Source organism: Maylandia zebra, linkage group LG7 (assembly GCF_041146795.1).
Source record: "Maylandia zebra isolate NMK-2024a linkage group LG7, Mzebra_GT3a, whole genome shotgun sequence".
Lineage (NCBI taxonomy): Eukaryota > Metazoa > Chordata > Actinopteri > Cichliformes > Cichlidae > Maylandia > Maylandia zebra.
The window spans coordinates 12,227,269-12,242,965 of record NC_135173.1 but is presented as its reverse complement, the minus strand read 5'-3'; the positions used below and the strand labels follow the sequence as shown (position 1 = coordinate 12,242,965).

Here is a 15,697-nt window from a genome sequence, read left to right as displayed (position 1 = left end):
GTAGGGATTTTTGAGGGTCTAGTTTAGCTTATCACATTAAAACCCATTCAGAGATAAAGACATGTCCCAGTTCTTATTATAACTGTGTAGCATGCTGAGCGTGCAAACACATATTTCAATCCGCTTTCCTTTTAGATATTTCTAAGAGCAGATGTAACATTAAATCCAAAGTCAATAGAGAAGAATTAGGCTATGTGTACAATGCCCTTGAAATATTGTTAAATTACAATTTTGATGCATAATAACGATGTAAATAATAGCTTGCGGTACTGTTTAAAATATATGTAAATACAAATACAATATCTAACAGTGTTTTACTCCTAATATTAAATAAAATAGAAGTGTCCAAGATGACTAATAAATTCTAAGATCTTTTAGGATTATTGAATTTTTTTTAACTGTTATTATTATTATTAATATTATTATTATTATATTGATATCACAGATCAATTAGGATTCTCTAAATTTAAAATTTAATTTGGTATTCCTTTCTGCAATTCCTGCAAATTAAATTTAAGCTTGTCATTTAGTGTAAACATCTGCCTTTTCAGCGTGGTGGCAACGGTTGTAAACTGGAAAATTCAGTGTCAACAGTACAACCTCGCCTTAGATTGATTGTGTGAGACTTTTAGAGATAGCAGTGTGCAACAAAGCAGACATACTGTCCATCTGGCCCTGACATTATTTTCTTGACACATAAAAGAATACATAAACAGATATATAGTTTAAAATCAAATTGCTTGTGTATTTACCTCTTATCAACAGCCAGGCAGCAATTGTGATTCATAGCAGTCATTTAAGTGATAATGCACTCATTCACTACACTAACAAACGCATAGCTCCTGGTTATCAGTGTGTCAGCGTCGTTGTAATGCTAGTCGCCAAACAGGAGGCAGAAAACTCAAGATGGCGTTGATTGATAAATTGACAGGTTAATTTTCGGACGGATAATGAGACCCTGAAAGGTGGTTGAGAGAAGTCTCTGGCCCTTTGCTCTACCTTGCATGCAGTGCCATCTATCTATTAACGCTAGAACCGCAACTAAGAGCAGGTGTCTCAGGCCCTGCCAAATGTTTGTACTTTCCGGGTTAAATGCTTTATATCTTCTTTTTCTTTTTATCAAAACTCAGGAAAAAAATAGCAGTAATTTCACATAAAATTTCAACTACAACATTTAATTATTAAATAAGTTTATACTATTACATATAAGGCTCAAAACATTTTAACATCTGATTGTGCAAACAAATATGATTCAGAACTGATCTACATTTTATCTACAGCTGAGTCTGTTATTAAAACTAATTTTAGAAACTTTTATAAAAGGTTTTTTTCTCCTTTTCCATAGCGGATCATTTTTGCAGCTACTTTGTGACATATGTTGGACAATAGCATACATTATGATTTTGGAGAATACTGTCATTTTCTACAATTGCAATTAGCAAAATTGTGACTAGTTCTAAAGAAATAACTAGGCAGTCCAACTTGGAACTTAATTAGAGGGCAAACTGTTAGAGCAGTAGCGAAGGTTTAACTAGAGGTTAGAAAGGTTTCTATATCTTACACACATTTCTACCACTTGTCATTGCAATGTCCAACTCAGCAAGCACTCTAATTAAGTCTTCACCAAAGTTACACTGCAGCTACTCCTCATGAATCAGCGTACAGTGTAATGCAAATCAAATGCCCTTATTTTACTTTGAGCCCTAATGCTCATTATTTCTATTTTGCCTGATGTACTTATTTGTCAATTTGCATGCATCTTTATTTAATAAAGGGGAGATGTGTGGAAGTAATTTCATATTGTGAGATTGGGGAAATCGTTTACCAACATGTCAGGATGACCGTGACAAGATGGAATTATTAAACATGACTATGAACCAAAAGAATTTATTTTTCATAAAAACAAGAATTCCCAAGAAAAGTGCATAAAATTACTTAATTGAATTAAAAAATAGTAATTATGGTAAGTGAATGCAATTATTTGCATAATTGCTTCTATATTTTCATATAACAGTAAAGGAAGATGGCACTTTTTCCCTTATCTGCACTAGTCTCTTTTATCTCTTTTAGATATGCCTTGAATTGCTCTTAAACAAACTAATTATTTTTGCCAAAAAGCAAAATCTTTCAAATTTATCATCCAGCAATTAATCGAAAAACTCTTTCACCTTTCAAATGACATAGATGTGGCTATATTGCCTTCTTAATATTTTTTTGTCCTATCAAAATAGGATTTTCCCATTTTATGTTCCCTAAGTAAATGTTATATTCTGTCCTTGAAATGAACACAGAACAATTTACAAAGCACAACAACAAAGAATAAATCATGGACGTGACCATAGTCATGACACTCTGCGCTCCAATATTTAACAAGAAAATAGAAATAAGCATAATAATACATGTTCCTAAACAATAATAATTACAATATAATAATTAATATATTCTCCTAAGTCAGTTACACTGCGGTCGTCTTTGCATTGTATTCAAACATGAAAATAAGGTGTTGCTATGCTCTTGTGAAAACTCACACGCACCAATTTGTAATGCAAAGGCTCAATGCAAATCAAACCAAAACTAATTTAACGCCAGCAAAAGTATGAAAGGACCCAAACAAACTGCAGAACAATTTGAAAATCGGGTATGCACGTCTACAATACGGCTCCGCAGCCATTTTCTTAACGTGCGTTTTGTCTTGTATTATTGAAATCGAGCGCAATTGTGATGAGAAGAATTATGGCTTAGGGACTCATTGTATTGCTGTAAATGCTGTTGATTACCAATAACCACATGGTCACAACCAAGGGTGCCTCACTCCGCCCATTCATTTGAACAGTGTTCTGAGCTCTGACAGACACCACAAGAACGAAAGGAAGGGTGCAGAGGACACATCTTGGGGGATTCACCCCATCTGAGACTCCAAAGCGCCCAACAGCTTGATCCTGTGTCACTCTGAGGGCATGGCTTGGCTCTCCCTTGATTTGCTTTTGAAATCTAAACGTTTAATTGTGGTCAATGAAAAGGGTTCAAGCAAATGAATGGTTGAAGAATATGAGCGGAGGGAGGGGCTATTTCTGAGTGTCAGGCTGTAAAATGAGTATACATAAAAAGCAGGAGAGAGAGAGAAAAAAATCAAGAGGGAATAATGAAATTAGGGATGGGGCGAGGGAAAAAGAGAAAGCAAGGGCTGGAGAACTTGAGGCACTGACCCCTATCGTCCATGGTGAAAAGCAAGAGATTAGAAAGTGTTTCATGCTAATTTCCATGGAGATTTCTGTAATTTCTCAAAAATTACTTCTTCCTGCTTTGATTTGTCCATACTGCCGGGCCCCCTGCTAGTGTTGTCGGGGTGGTCTACTCTATCATGACTCTGCTCTCGTGGGCCCCTCGATGGCCCCTCGCTGCGGCCAGCCGTCTTGAGATTACTGAAGCAGCGCTGACGTCTCTATCAGCTCACGCCACTGTCATGCCCTCTCCCAACCCCCTACCATTCACCGATCCCATTCCCTCAGCCCAGCTTCCTTTCTGCCCACCCACCACCAACCTGCCCTTAGTGCAAACTCTCACAGATCTGTCAGATGATGGCTTCATTGGTTCGCATGGCTCTCTGCAAACTCATACCGGTCTTTTTACACTCCCTCCTTCCTTCCTCCCAGCCCTCCAAGAAACCTGCACCTCAAGAAAAATATCTATCCCTCCCTCCTATTGTACACTGCTTCACCTATTGCTATCCCTGAGCCTTCTTTCTCTCTGCCTCATCCAGGTTTATGCTTCTCCCTGCCACATCAAAGGAGAACCAGGGGTCACGGAGCCACAGGCATGGAATATAAATGCAGCCAACTGCGTGGCAGTATGGGAAATCAATCCTCTAAAGATAGCTCCATACACTTCATGAACCCATCATCAGACTCTGATACATATAGTAACATATAGGAATTTGTGTGGCCTTTTGTGCAGTGTATACTGCACAGTACGTGTGTCTCAAAACACCTACTGCTTGCTGTTATGTACTATTTCAGCTCACATTTTCTTAAGAACTTTAGTTTTCCTTGTTTTTAACAGAACGTACGATATGCAGCATGCACTACAGTATATAATGAAGTGTATGAATGAATTCCAAGTAAAACTATATTCCTTAAATATGCCTTCGTGAAGTGTCGATACAATTTGCAGATTTTATGTTTATTGCTAACACGACTTTGAATCTGCCTTTGTGAGAGTCTGCATGTGTGAGGGGGCTGGTGAAGAGAAAAACGGCCGAGAATAACACCGCAGCAGAAATATGTAAACAACTTTAGTTGGAGGCCCTGAGCTGGAGATTCAAGCCAGCATTCACAGGTAATGTTTTCTGTAATATCAGATATTTGCTTTAAGCACCCGTGATGCAGTCAGGCTGCCTAGTGGGTGATGGTAAGATATCTGGCTAAAGATAAAAAAGAAAAAAAAGAAAAAGAAAACATGACACAGAGGAGCAGCAACATCATTGTTATGAATTCAAAGAGTCTTGAGGGATGAATGGGAAAACTAGTGTGATTGCCAGACGCTGAGAACTGCAGCAGGGTTGGATGGCTCCGTGTGGGGGTGACTGGCTCTGGTTGCTTAGCATTAGTATTAGATAAACACTCTGTCGGAAGATGTCAACGTCTCCATTAATGCCAGAGTTGCCACACAGGCTGTGCTTGAGTGACACAGTGTTTTGTGGACTGTGACAGGGGTTGTAAAAGCGAACTCTCTCTGGCTACATCTCCGAGCCTGGTGGAGCCAAATCTTGGCGACATCTGGGAGCGCAAACACTTTTGACACTATGAGGAAATTATATGTTGGTAATCTCATTCTCACCTAGGGAAGAGCATTAAAATTAAATGAGAATGAAATAACAATTGAAAAGATGTTTTAATTGCACGGACTTAAATGTGAATGTTTACTTAGTTCGGCTTTAATATTTTAATTTTGAGTTTGAGGCTTATTCTGAGTTATAAGTGGGGGAGAAAAAGGCTTAAAAACAAACTTTGCTCACTTATCACTCTGTACCAACCACAAACAGATTAGCCTCATCTGGAAGTGTGGTTACCCCAAAAGGCTTTTCCAAAGTCTTTACAAACCACAATATGGAAGCTGTGTAATCAGCACAAGTCTAATGCACTTAAAGCCTGCCACAAGTACACATATTCACCCACACAATGCGCAGGATATGGGTTTTTCCATGCTTTCACAAAATGGGCCAAGGCATTTTCCAGTTAGTAATTATACACACACAATACTATTCCAGTCAGAAATATTGTGCAATTTTTGCTGTAAAAGTTGTAGAATTGATGAGGAGTATGTCTACTTACACAAAACGAAGAAATTACAATGTCTGTAAAACTAACACTGAAAAAAAAATGTACAACCACGCATACAGCATGAATGCAAACGACCTTACAAGCATGAGCATGCAGGGCCACTGTGAAAGTATTCAAAGACCATTTCGTTCTCCAGACTCGAAGGATTTTCTCAACATTGCAACCACACAAAAAAAAGTGGAAGCAAAACAATACAAACAATATGAAAACGTTCAGCCTCACAAAACACTGTACAGAATTAAACTGCCTTGAGCTCAATAATTCTGACCATGTAGGCGCTGCTGAGTTGTTCTGCAGGCTTGAGGGTTGGACAGTGTAGTGTACTCTTCCCCCTAATGCCCTGTCCATTGATCTTTCCCGTAACTACAGCTCCCCACAGAAACCCACACAATCTGTGCAGAGGAGTGCTCCTAGGCACCCCCCACTTCAAAAGGTGCATATTTACTCTTAGAAATTTAGAGAAAGTGCAGCTGTGGATGCATCCTCCAACCTCAATCAATGATAGGGCTGGTCCTCCTGACCCCCCCAACCCCACCCCCCGCTGGCTAATAAAGTGCTTCTTAGGCTTGGTGGTTTCCCTGGAAGCCTTATGGGGTTGGTTCAAACTAGCACTTAGGTTTGTTTCCATCGTCTCTTCTCGAAAATTGATTTTTAGAGAAATACTTATCTTGTTGCTCAACAAAGTTCCAGAGTGAATTAATGCAGACAGTTTTTTTTTTCTTTCTTGTCCTCTATTTTTCTCATCAAACATAATAACTGAATTTGAAAAATACGAATATCAGACATTTCTGCAGGGCCAAACTGGAAAATAAAGTTGAACTGCACGATCATGGCTTTCCGATGCAATCTACATGTTTTTTAAGAGCAGAAAACTTGAAACACTTTGGATGCCATATCAAAAAGTGCCTTTTGTTTTTTTAAGGAACCTGTCACACTAGTCTCCAACAAATCTATAGTGTCCTAAAAACATGCCTAGAATAAAATACCTTGATTTTTAAATGATATCAAAAGAATAGACTGCTGAAATGTCTTTATATAGCATTTTCACAGAATCTCTGTAAGAAATATGTGGACTTAACATGTCCTGCTTTCCAGTCTTTGACAAAAGTATTTCATGCTGCGACGCACATTATCATAATTGTCATTTCCAATCTTCAAAAACAAATGTGTATTAAGACAGTGGCTAAAATAGGCCTTCTGCTCAAAATCAGACAATCAAAATCTTTTGTAATTAGCAAGCAATATTATAATTACCAATGATTCAAGCTACTCCATGCTGCTTCTGCCCCCCAACCCTTCTGCAACAATTAGAAAAATATATGTCAGCTGTGATTTTTCCTTTATTTCACTTAAATGTGAGACTCCAAAGTGGCGCAGTGGGGGATTTATTCAAAAACAATGACATTTTCAACTCCTCCTTGGAAGAACTGCATTTATTCTCCACTCAGCGGGAAAGACGAAGTTTTAAGTGACTGGACTAAAGGTCTGAAGCGTTTTGCATATCTGCACAACACCACAGAAACTCGATGACAATGTAGTATTCATTGTGTAGAAATTATAATTTTTAGAGTAGCAAAAAAAAAGGGTAAAAGTTTTACATGAGAAATAATTTCTCCTAACTTTGAATTTATAACTGCATTTGTATGACGAGCACAGCAGCCTGACAAATTGTGACCTTACAACTACACTGTCTGACATTCATCATTTGATCATCACCCTGTAGGTAAATGCCTACCGAACCCAACTTTTCTTTATGGTGTTGATTGCATTCTTCAAGTCTGCCACAACAGTGTTAGCTCTGAAAGAGTGAAAAAAAAAAACTTGTTTCAATGTCATTAATCCTAACTTGTTTGGACTCCACACATTGACTCTCTCACACATCTCTTTTTCTCCCCTTTTTTTTTCTCTGTCTTCACATACTACTGCTCTCACTCTCTCTGCCTCGCTAACATGTTGACAGCAGTTTGTTAGTAGGTATCAGTTTTCAGTGAACAGGCTGAGAGGGAGAGAGGGATGTGGTAATCATCTCTATCTCCGGCTGCTTGGCAGCGTTCCCCTCGGCATGCTGGCAGACACTTGCCATTGAGCGGCTGTCAGGCAGAAAGGGTGTGGGATGTGGGCTCAAGCTACACAGGTCACGGTCATTTCTTTCCAAAAGCCACTGAAGCTAAAACCTTAAGTGGCATTTGAGCTACCTGCACTGTCAGTTCTGACACTCGCAACACTAACAAGGAGACCACCGGTAGAGAGTCAAACTCGATTATGCCTCCCTGGTGGTTTTCCTTAATATAGCTAAGCTACTGCCAGACTTGTTTTCCTAACAGCACAACATTAAGGGATTGTTCTGCAGATGTGCGAGGTATCATTTATCGGTTTATCTAAAAAGAGTAACAAATACATTTCTCCAATGAATTAGATTAACTGATTTAAAAAGTGTGTAAATTTCTACGTAATCTCTATATGATGAAAACAGTATTTTTTTTTATATATTGTGATATACTTTCTATATTGTTGAATTTTTAATAGTTGTCAATTTTGCCTGATTCTGTATTTATTTTATGTGACAGCATTAGTTTACTTGTTTAGTTATGTATGCAGATATGCATGGCTTTTAAATTCAACTGTATGTAGTGTGTAATTATGGTAAAACTGGTGGGCTGCTTCATTTACAGCATAATAAAAAATAAAATTAAAAATGATTTTTAATTATACTTCAAAAATCTGTCTTTTGTTCCTTCAGGATGCTCTTTTCGTACACAACAGGATTATACTCATTTTTCTCCTTATAATAGCTACTCTGCTTTAATTCAAAAAAGTCTTTAGGTCACAAACCCGAGGACCATATTTTTATTCTGAATTATTTGCAAACATTACTAATCAGCAAAAGAACCACCATCAAGTTCCAGAGAAAGGTTAAAACTTTAAACAAAACTGCGTGGAAAAGTATCCTGACTTCCACAGCTGCAAAATGAATTGCGCTTGACAAGCTGCAGTCTCTAAGAACCTGAACCTGTGATCTTTAGAGTGATAGCCTCAAGTTCATAGCAACAAATACCCTCAATCACTCAGGGAGATCCTAAGTCTCTCTGTTGGCCAATTACTGCTTTTCAAAAGCCTGCGGCACCCAGGAAACTTTGACTCCTGGAAATAAAGACCAATCTGAGAGAGAAACATTGCAGCTATTAAAATCTTTATAATTCTGTAAATCACAAGTGATTTGTTTTGCCCCATGGCTTGTTCCGATACATCCTTGCTGCTATTGCAAAGGGCACGGGGTGACTGCAATTGAGGAGAGCAAGCTTATTTTTACAACTAAGCTTAGAAAAAAGGGATGCCTTTTTTCTTCTTCTTTTGGAGTGCAGAAGGCAAAGATCTCCTCTGTGTCATAATTGCCTGAAGTTAGAGAGTAAAGGCTCTGGACTCCTGATGTTAGTGTGGGCCTTTCATCAGGGGGGTTGGAGTCAGAGGTGCTTTAAAAAGATCAGGCACTCTGGAGAATCAGACTCTGTTTTTATTTATGTAATAAAGGCATTTTAAAGAGAGAAAGAGAGAAATTAGCATCACTTATCTGTTGATGCCTTATCCCAGGGTGATGCTGTCATTGTTTAGGATACTGTTTTTGTTGATGATTAAGGCTCCCATTATTCAAAGCAGATTTACATTTTCTCAATTATTTCATTTGTGAACTTCAATATTAAGTATGCTATACTGATTAATTTTGAGGATGGATTCTGAAATTAGCCTGCTTATTCAAACAAAGTGGAAGCCAAAAGTGGTAGAGAGGATCATGCAATTATGAGTAAAATCACTCCAATTAAACAGTGCCATGTTAACTTTTAGAGAGCACACACTCGACATAATATAATTAGAAATTGGGATGGAAAAATGGAAAAGAAAACACCAACATTATGGAATGAAGCATTTACAGTTGATGGATTCTCAAAAGGCTCTTCTATCCTCTGGTGCTCTGGGTTAAGAATGGCACTCCTCTGCTGCTGCAACGCTCTCCCTCCCAATCGCCACGCTCCCCATTCAGCAGCGCAAGGCCCCTCTGGTACTAGACAAGAGCCCTGACTGAGGACGCTTTGATACTTCAGCCTTTAATCACCAGAGTATCCTTATAGCACCAAGCTGATGGAAGAATGGGTCATAGGAAGGATGTCCCAACCATAAATCAGACTACAGGGGTGACAGCACACAAAATAGGTGAATTGTCCTTGGGTTCCCAATGCTGGCGGCATCCCTTGTGTCCCCAAGTCACACAACCCTTTTTATTATTTGGGAGCGAGTCAAACGGATGCCCTACCAGCCATTCTGCCCTCCCCCTTGTGTTTTCCCCCTAGTCTTCGAGGTTGGACCCTGCTATGAACTGTTTCCAGAGTCAGTTACTGGTGTAATTGAAAGTGCTTTGTCATCGCTTTGAGCCAAACACTGATGGATGTGAAGTTGAATGAGGTTTGGGTTTTAGTTATACGAGTGAGCCTGCGTAAGATTTATCACCAAAGGCTTAAGAGGCTACAAGGGACCATTAAAGCACCACCAGCATCTACATCACAGTGAACTGTTCATTATTATTCATTAAAACAGAATACCTTTAATATGTCTAGTTTCCCATGTGGAAAAAAAACACACACACACATATAAATGCTGGAGAATAGAAAATATTCAGCTGCCAGGTTTTACAGTAAAGCAAGTCTGATGCATTTGAATGGGGTTTTTTTGAAAGGGTTTGTAAAATACTAAAATGCCCTTGGAATTTGAAAAAATCAGAGTTTAAAAAAAATAAACTTTTTTTGTCTTTATGTGTATTGTTTTTAATCAATGCCCTTAATTTTGCCCTTTTAAAACTCAGTATAGAGAAATGAATAGCGCATATTTTCTTAAATTGTGCTATAAATAATGCTTATAATAATAGTGTTAAACTATACATCTGCTAAACCCACTAGGGGTTTTTATATCTTTTCGGAATTAGGGTGGCCTATGGAAAACCTATGAAACCATTTAATTTCAATTCCGAGTCGACATGCACATGCAAAGCGTGGGAGGTGTGCTAGTTCTCATTGTCTCCCACTTATTATAGGCTGCCCCCAGCTGCCTGGGCTGTGAGGGCCTGGATTCTGGCTCACATCCAGCATTGCTCTGATCTGGGCCTCTTTGTGATTTGAGGAGTATAGAGCTTTGCTGGGCTGCTGTCCTAGAGCCATGTTGGAATGCAAGAGCAGTGTTGGAGGTGCAGAGGGAAGTGACCTCACTGTGTGATGCGAGCAAGAGTATGGGGCAAGAGTTACACATTGAGGTTGGCTGGATTATAAATAAAGTAGCGTGTGGATTCTGTGCTGCAGCCGGAAAACAGGAAAGGTGAATACAAGTGCTCACAGCACAGTTGTAAATGGTGCCCTATCCGAACATTGGCTCAAGGCTGCCAAGACAACATGGTCAAATAAAATAATACTGTTAAATTTAAGTTAAGGTTTTGCTTTTCAATTGTTTATGTATGAGTTTTCTACAGTATGACTGTGTTTGCGATCATTATTGTCTGCTATCCTAAACAATATTTCTTAGCAATGGTTGCACATGGAAGGAACTGGATGCTTGTGTTTCTACATTCTTCTTCTGTTGCGCTGATGTTGTTCTGCTGAGTAAAAAGCTAAATAAGTAAGCAAATTTTATTTCTGTAGCACCAAATGCTTTACACTAAATAAACAGGTTCCTAAACATGTTCACGCTATCTGTGCTTTTTCATTTTTGTATTTCAAAATATTTTTAAAAATACAATATTGAAAAACTTAAATAAATTATTATAAAGCAAATAAACTTATTTTTTATTAATTGTGTTAATATGCCTACTTTGTACAAGACCAATTATGTGAATTGCTAGCTACATGTTAGGGGATACTCATGACTGACCTTTGAGGGGCCTGTGTTCACATGGGCCGCCTTGTGGAGCTGAGGAGGAGCAGGGCGAAACAAAAGACCAAGACCCTGCCAAAGGCATAAATACCTGGGAGGAGAGACAAAGACAGCTTCACTTCAACAGGATTCACAGTGTCCAGGATAAACAGTGCATACCTGCATGCACCACCAGTGAGTGAAACTTAACATGACCCTCAGGACATCCCAGCGCTGTTTAAAATGTGGATGGGATGCTTTTGTACTTCTGTGGTTGTTCTGGACCATTTGTATAAGTTTATCAGCACCAGATGGATTCTTTTTCCTGTGTTTTTAGTTGCGCTTATGGCTTAAAAATCAATATCTTAGAAACAAAATTAAACATACTCACACTTGCAATATAGATACTTAAAAAGTGCAATTTTCTAAATTAACTATTTCATAATGCTAAGTGTAGACAAATCTTTTAAGAAGTAATCAATAGATATGCAGTTGCCTCTGGAAAAATTAGCATGGTAAATTAACATTAACTCGCAGATGGTTGGATATGGGGCATCGCAGTGGCTCCAAACAAACAATTGATTAACTTGTAAAATCCCATTGCCCAGCTGTTATTCAGGCTGTTTACCATAAATAAAAGAGGGGGAGTAGAGAAAAGATCCAGATGCTTTGATTGTAGCAGAAAGGCAATATGTCATTGTTCTCAACTAACACTGATGGATGCTGCTTTAAATGGGCATTGGTTTTACTTAAACATGACAAAGTGAGGGATGACACACCACTGGTCAAAAAGGTCTGGAGGTCCAGCAACGCCTCAGCACTTCCTTTTTTTTTCCAGCCAAGACAACCTCTTGTTCATGTATCAGCTGCCAATAAAGAGAAGATGTTGTTGGGAAAGGCATTCAAGTTTATTTGTTTTGCTGTGTGTTCACGCTGAACTTGAGAAATGGAAAAATGATGACAACAGCCTATATCAAGAGAACAGCCAGGACCAGTTCATAAACTACTTTCTTTTACTCATTCCCAGATATTTACTGGTTTGGTTTTGTTTCTTTTTTTCTCTGTTTTGTCCATGTTGGCTCACTAGAGCCTTTAATCAGAGTAGTTGACTTGGGTACAATTATAATTCATTACAAAGTTATCATTAATTGTTAAACCCCTCTGCATATTGGAATGCATTCCAAAATTTAACAAAGAACATTTTGTGAAACCCTAGAAAAATATGCAGAATCACTTAGCAATAAAGTAGTAATCACTGTGTTTTTAAAAATAACCATATAAATTGGCAGTAAACTAAAGAAAGTCTGGAGATCAGGTAAAATCATTATATGCAGATATATATGTTTAGTTATATAGCATGACTTAAAAATGTGAAAAACTTGCTGTGCTTTTAAACATTGCTTTCAATGGACAGATGTACCTCAACCAGACTTCAGAGTGATGTCAGATGGTAAATGGTCCAGTAAAGTCTCTTTTCACTGGCATATAAAATGCATATCAGCTGGTCTGCCAGCTGCAGAAGATCAAATACAGGTTCTCAGAACAGGATGACATCAGAAAACTGGAAGGAAAAAGACCAGCCTTTCTTTGCATGGTAAACTTGTACATCAGACTTTAGAAGTCATGTAGTTTCCCAGACAGAAGGAGGTGAAGGAGAACTGAAAGCAAACCTTTGGGACATTTTAAGTACAGACTTCTGCAACTAATCATCCACTGTCAAAAACGACTGAGATACAATGCAGGCAGAAGTTTTTAGGTCAACTGTTCACATAGGATATAATGTTAATATGATCTGGTATTAATATGCACCAATGCATTTCATAGCAACAATGTGACATGCACAAAAAGTGATAAACATGTAATGCATTTGTCTTCCTCAATGCTTTCATTGCTTCAGCATATGTTTGTTACCCTAAGTTTCCCAAAAATGGATATCTATCATCTTTTCAGTGCAGTAGCTGACGTTAGCGTTTTGCTAACGTCAGCTACTGCACTGTTTGTATTAAACAACAGCTCTCTGCAGAGGAACAGAAGTGTGTAAGCAAGATTAATGAGTTAAGAAGTTAAGTAGAGCCTGACAGAGTTTTCAGTGTTGCCTCTTTAGGTAAGCTTTCTTGTCATTCCTTTCAGTAGTCTTAAAGGCGGCCAATCCATAACTGATATTGTTTCTTTGTGTTTCTTTTTCCTATCCAGATATGTTTTTACTGCACTGGCAGAATGTTTGAGATCATTGTTAAGCTGAAAAATAAAGTTGCTGCAAATCAACCCTTTCCAGATGGTGTTATATGGGGGATCAAAATCACACGATACCTTTCTGTGTTCATTAATCAATCAGTTTTGACAAGATCCCCAACACCATTGGCTGAAATACAGCCCCAAACCATAACAGTGCCACAACTGTGTTTTCATAAAAAAGTTTTACAAAGGAGGCCAAGAGAAATTTAGTTTCATCACTCTCCGAGACCTCTTGCTACCCATTTTCTGTCTATGTCTTGTGTTATCTGGCACACTTCTCCCTGTTTTACTTACTTAAAAATATCTTCTTGACAGTCATCGTTTCACTAAGACCCTGTCTGACAAGGCTTCGGCAAACTGTACATGGATTAGGTAATGGCCAAGACGTATCTCTCAGGTCATATGTCAGGGTTTTTTTTCTTATTTATACATATAAAAGTTGTAACTGTATGACAAAGTTGGGAAGAAAAAGTGATTGTACTTTTTCCATATATCACTTTCAGTTACCTGCTATAGGCAGTCTTTAGTCCTGCCACCTCTTCTTTTGTCCAGAGTTTCTAGTTTTTGCCAGTTTTCTATTTACACACTGAACACAGTGGAGTATCTGCCAATTTTGGAGGAACCACTTGTTGGGCAAAAATATTTTATGCCTGTCAAAATGTGTTACCATTGGCATTTTTCATAGATTGAACAAATCTTTTTAAGTAGTCAAAGTAACTAAAGATACAGAAGTAGTAGTTTGAAACTGGCTCTTTGCTAAGTTGCCTGTTGTGTGCAGACACCAAACATATTCATTCTTTGAGTGAGGTGCTTTTTCATGGTTCGATGAGTCATAGGCCAGTGTTAAGTGACTGAAAAACATTCATCCCGAAAATTGTTACACTACATACCTAGCATAAAAAATAGAGAAAAAGCAGCCAATGTACAAACGAAAACTTTGAAAGAAAGCCCCAGAAAGCCAGGAGACACATTGTTTAAGACCACTTAAAGAAATGAGAGGTGTCTTGAGTCTTTTGCACCATGCTTTACCTTTGCCCTGGACAAAGGTACAGTAAGTGACTAGAATCAACATTTTTTCACTCATTTTTTTCCCAATGACATGCTCCAAGGAAGGTCCAGGCTCTCAAGGTACCAAGGGTACCAAGGGTTACACAACAGCTTACACAACCTACTGGACATATGAATAACACTGAAAGCAAGTCTTGAAGTAAAGTTACCATAGCACAAACTGCCTGCATGTATTGTAACAGAAATATAGAGACAAATATAGAGACACCAGTAAATATATATATATATATATATATATATATATATATATATATATATATATATATATATATATATATATATATATATATATATATATATATATATTATACACTCTCGCCCCTGCAGGCCGTCTATCCTCCAAGCTCAGGTCCTCTACCAGAGGCCTGGGAGCTTCAGGGTTCTACAAAGTATTTTGGCTGTTCCTAGGACTGCACTCTTCTGGACTGAGATCTCCAATGTTGTTCCTGGGATCCACTCTGATTATCACTTGGACCACTGTTACCTTCACCCTCCACATATTTTTGAGCGCTTCTTTGAGCCCTTGGTACTTCTCAAGCATCTCGTCTTCCTTCTTCCTGATGTTGCTGTCATACAGAATTGCTACATCTATCACTACGGCCGTCTTCTTCTATTTGTCTACCACCACTATGTCCAGTTGGTTAGCCACTACCATTTCGTCCGACTGTATCTGAAAGTCCCACAGGATCTCAGCTTAACCACATATATTGCACTCATAACTAGGAAATCAGCTTTGTATCTCAAAGCAACTTCATACCCAAAGTTAGCTAAAGACCAATCAAAAGGCAATCTGTCAACAAGCAAAAATCAGACGACAATTGTTATTACAGCCATCTTGGTGCTCAACAGCAGAACGTCTGATGAACTTAACCAGCAACTCCTTACTTATACAAATTTGGCTTTTCTGACCTCAGTGGATTTTTGTGTGGCAGTGATGTAAACGTATAATATAGGGTTATCTCAGTGGCATCACAGCTGTCACAGCCAGCTGTGGTGATGCTGGATGTGGTGATGCTGACATCAGCAACCTTGAAATCTTCAGTCAGAAAATGATTTGATGTGAAATTAAATCAGTAGTAATTATTGAGTTTGTAGAATTAAAACAAGACTGACATTGCACTCCTTATTTGGCAACGTATAACACAACACTTACTCTATGCAGTATT

General features: G+C 38.3%; 1 long non-coding RNA gene across 1 annotated transcript in view; it reads right to left on the bottom strand.

Annotated features, from left to right (window-relative positions):
* The window catches only part of LOC143419644 (uncharacterized), a 97,314-nt gene that overhangs the window by 66,257 nt on the left and 15,360 nt on the right, over positions 1–15,697 (bottom strand). The window contains exon 3 of the long non-coding RNA XR_013099659.1: positions 11,247–11,340. This is a non-coding gene — a long non-coding RNA (uncharacterized LOC143419644). The remainder of the gene's footprint in view (positions 1–11,246; positions 11,341–15,697) is intronic.